Genomic DNA, 4,935 nt, shown 5'->3' with positions numbered 1-4,935 from the left:
TGATGTTTTTAAAATAGACTCATCCCTGTACCCTACACTACAAGCATGTTTGTAGACCTAAATAAGTGAAGGTACATGCATCTGCACACTGTCGAATAACATGTTCCAGTAAATTCTGCATGAAAAGTTGATATGCAGATTTAATTAAACCATAATCATAAAGGTAACTTTAATTCAAAAGTCATTTTTGTATGATCAATTAAATGAATAAATAAATGAGTAAAATATGTCAACGTAATAATTGGACCACTCTGACACCAAGTGGTCACTTGTGCAGGTTACACACTTTACAGGATCTGAAAGATGCTTGATGTCTCTTGGCTGAAATATATATTTATTCATGTTCATGTGTGCTTAAAAGTATTCGATCTCTTCTAAACACTAGGGTGAATTTATTTGTGTCTGCTAGATTAATATATGTAAATGTATGATTTAATTTATTAAGAAATCAATAGAGGGACCTCCTGCTGCTGACACTGTATTTCATGGGAGGAGCAAATGAGAGATAGAGAGACAGAGAGAGAGAGAGAGAGAGAGAAAGAGAGAGACAGAGAGAGAGAGAGAGAGAGAGAGCGAGAGAGAAAGAGAGAGAGAGAGAGAGAGAGATAGAGAGCGAGAGAGAGAGAGAGAGAGAGAGGGAGAGACCGAGAGAGAGAGCGAGAGAGAGACAGAGAGAGAGAGAGAGAGAGAGAGAGAGAGAGAGAGAGAGAGAGAGAGAGAGACAGAGAGAGAGAGAGAGAGAGAGAGCGAGAGAGAGAGAGAGAGAGAGCGAGAGAGGGAGAATTTGAATTTTAACAAAACTTTTATTACAAATTCATCTCACAGTACATTAAATTACAATGTGCATAAATATTAAGAGCAACCTCAACTCACAATAAATGTGTAAAAAACAAATCACCCTCAGATACAGAACACAAGGCCTCATTGCAACACCAAATACCTTCAAAGGTTATGAGATCATCCATTTGCTTGTAATAAGCAAAATCAATCAATATTCTTGCTTTCACCATGTTTGAAAACATTGCTACTACATTCTGTCCCAAATTTTGCTCAACTTTCTTTTTTCTACTTATGTAAATAGCCAATTTTGCTTGGCCTAACACGCAATTTAACAACTGACACACAAATCTGTTTTTCAACACATATTTAAAACCAAAAATAAATAACACAGTAGAAAAAATTTCATTACAACTCTGAAAAATGGCTCCTAAAAGCAAAAATAAAGGCTCTAATCTTGCACATTTTACAAAAGCATGAAAGATGGTTTCTCTCTCAGTGCAAAAAGGACATTGAACATCAACCTCAGGATTTAAAACCGAAATAAAAGCATTCACGGCGACAGCGCCATGAAGAATTCTCCACTGTAAGTCACCTGTCTTTTTCGTCAACGGTGGTTTATAAAGTGCTCTCCACTCAGGTTTTCTATCTACATTCAATTTAAAAAAATCACGCCATGGAGTATCAATTTTCTTACTTAACACCTTTTTGTTAAAAATAACAACACAATACTTATACAAACTTCTCCCAGAACAAGAAAAGAAATCTACGCACAGGGATTGAACAGTTTTTAAAAACACTCCAGAAACCTCTTCTAGATTCGGTGAGAGAGACAGACAAGGAAAAGAGTCTTCAGGATCCGGTTCACAGTGACCATCACCATACTCAGCCAACCAAAGTCTTTCCGTTGCATTGAGGAGCATCTGCCACTTCACCAATAGTTGTGCAACTAGACGGGTTGATCGAATCTCCAGATGTTGAGCCGTTGCTTCATCATTCATGAAATCCATTCCTGATACTTCCAGTAACTGTCCCAAAGTGATGATTTTACTGTCAGTGAGTGTCTTGTTAAGTCCTGGGTACAGTCCACTGGCAGACAAATCCAGGCGTGCTCCACGGATTAAAGGCTCTTCTAACAGCCAATGAAGTGACTCTGAATCCTCTGTTTTTTTAAAAACAAAAAGACTCCACACTTTAAAGAGGTTCCTATACAAAACTGGTAATCCAGAAGTGTTCAATTTCAGTGGGTCGAGTAAAAAAAGAGTTTTATCTAGTCCCAGATTCTCAAGTTTACGTAAAATCACATATGCAACTGCACACCATCTACATTCAACTGAACCAAGAAGAAGTTTTTGAATGAATTGCAACCGAAAAGTTGCTACTCTACTTTGAAGGTGTATTAAGCCCTGTCCACCCTCCTCCTTAGGCAAGAACAACACATTCTGTGGGATCCAATGCAATTTATCCCAGAAGAAGTCTACTAAAATTGCCTGGATTTTTACTAGCAGATACGATGGAGGATCAATACATGCAACTCTATGCCATATTGAAGAAGCAACTAAATTATTTATAATTAATATACGTCCTCTATATGACATTTTTGGAATTAACCATCTCCATTTATCTAGCCGGCCTTTCACTCTTTCAATGACTCCTTCCCAATTCTTTTGCACTGTTAACTCATCACCAATATACACTCCTAAGTATTTAAAACCTGATTTTCCCCAAACTAACCCTTTTGGGAGATCTGGTTTCCCACCTGCCCACTCACCTAAAAGTAAGGTTTCACTTTTACTCCAGTTTACACTGGCAGAAGATAACCCTTTAAAAGTCTTAAGTAAACCTGACAAAACTTGGATGTCACTTTGCCTACTAATCATAATTATGACATCGTCGGCATAAGCTGACAATGTAAGATTCTTTACACAGTTTGGCAAACGTAAACCATAAAGTTTGACCCGTATTTGCTGTAAAAGTGGCTCTATTGCCAAAGAGTAGAGCATACCAGACAATGAACACCCCTGCCGGACACCTCTATGAACTTTAAAAGGAGCACATAAACCACCGTTCACTTTCAGAATACTCTCAACGCCACTGTAAAGAACTTTAATACAATTTATAAAATTTTGACAAAACCCAAAAGCCTCTAAAACTCTCCACAAATAGCGATGTTCAACACGGTCAAATGCTTTCTCCTGGTCTAATGAGATTAACCCACAGTCTAGATTCACCATCTTGGAGACCTCTAAAATATCCCGAATCAAAGAAACATTGTCAAATATTGACCTACCAGGAACACAGTAGGTCTGGTCAGGGTGGATGACACCATCCATCGCTCCTGCCAGCCTGTTAGCCAGGGTTTTTGAGAGCAGTTTGTAATCGCTACAGAGTAGCGAAACGGGCCGCCAGCACTTTATGTCCGTAAGGTCACCTTTCTTGGGCAGGAGGGTTAGCACTGCTCTACGGCAGCTCAGAGGCAGCTGGCCTTCAGCCAAGCTTTCATTCAATACCTCCAGAAGGTCTTCACTCAGTTCTGACCAGAAGGACTTATAAAAGTCTACTGGCAGGCCGTCAATGCCCGGCGCCTTACCAGACTCCATTCCTTGTAGAGCCTTGTACATTTCACCCATGCTCAAAGCACCAGAAATCTCAGCATTGACTTCCTCAGACACCTGGGGTAAGTCGCTGAAAAAATCACTGTCACTCCTGTATTGTGGCCCAAGTTCATTTTTATACAGGTTTTCATAGAACACAACTGCTCTCTTGCGAATGTCCGCAAAGTCTGTCAATAAACCTCCAGACTCAGAGCGCAGAGCATGGATGACTCTGCTCTGACCGTTCTTTTTCTCCAGGTTAAAAAAGAACTTGGATGGAGCATCCATTTGGTCCACACTCTGGAACCTAGACCTGACCAGAGCCCCCTGTGTTCTGATGTTCAATAAATCAGCCAGCTGTGTCCTTTTCTTTGACAATGAATCTAAATACCTCCGGCTATCAGTTGACTCAGCTAATTCTAAAAGTTTTAAAATGTCAGTCTCCAAGGTGTTCATAATCAAACTTGTCTCTCTAGTGACGTTTTGAGTATACTGCAAACAAAATTGTTTTATTTGGGCTTTCCCAAAATCCCACCACTGTCGTAGAGACTTAAAAGACCCCTTTGTGGTTCTGAACTCATCCCAGAACAGTTTAAAGACATTCTTAAAGTACCTGTCACTTAACAAAGTAGTGTTAAGCTGCCAGTATGCACTTCTTGGTTTAATGGAGTTTAAAAACACAGAACACAGCACCATACTGTGATCAGAAAAACTCACTGGGGTAATTAAACATTTCTTTACAATATTACAGTGATGCTTAAAAACATAGAACCGATCCAATCTTGCCAGCGAAATCACACTGTCACGAACATGAGTCCAAGTATACTGTTTTTGTGCCCCATTAAATTGTCTCCAAACATCACATAGCTCATGGGTTTTGACAAACTGGATCAAACGATTACGAGATGGCAAGTGAGGTTCAATATGGTTTCTGTCCAATTTTGACTGTGTACAGTTAAAGTCACCACCCACGAATAAATATTCTTCTACACAGCATTTTTGTAAGACCAAACACAAAGTATTTAAAAATAGCATTCTTTCTATTGGTGCGGTTGGAATATACACGCAAATAAAAACAAAAATAAAGTTCTCAAAAATAGCTCTCACTTTTAAAAGCCTGCCCTTAACTACTTCATCCACCTGATAAGAGGTTGGATTAAAAGCTTTAGAAAAAAGAATAGCCACCCCTCCACTGACGGAGGTGTTGTGGCTCAACACAGAGACCCCATCCCACTCCTCAGCCCAATCAGCAGCATTCCTCAAGTCACTATGTGTTTCTTGCAACATAAGAACATCTATTCTTTTTTGTTTAACTACTTCAAACATAGCTGTTCTTTTTCTAATTTCTCTTACTCCATTTGCATTTAAAGTCGCAATATTCACTTCACTCATGCTTGGAGAAATGAAAGAGACTAAGACATAAATTAGCACTCCATACACACACACCACATTACTAGCTGGGCTGCTATACTTTCTCACTACCATCATTGGCATGGTCAGAAGTGAGTTTTCTCACAATCTTTTTTAGTCGATATAACTCCTTGTTTGTAAACAAACTCTCCGA

The sequence above is a fragment of the Carassius auratus genome, chromosome 12 (assembly GCF_003368295.1).
Source record: "Carassius auratus strain Wakin chromosome 12, ASM336829v1, whole genome shotgun sequence".
In the NCBI taxonomy this organism is placed as follows: Eukaryota; Metazoa; Chordata; class Actinopteri; order Cypriniformes; family Cyprinidae; genus Carassius; species Carassius auratus.
This window is presented reverse-complemented; position numbering follows the sequence as displayed.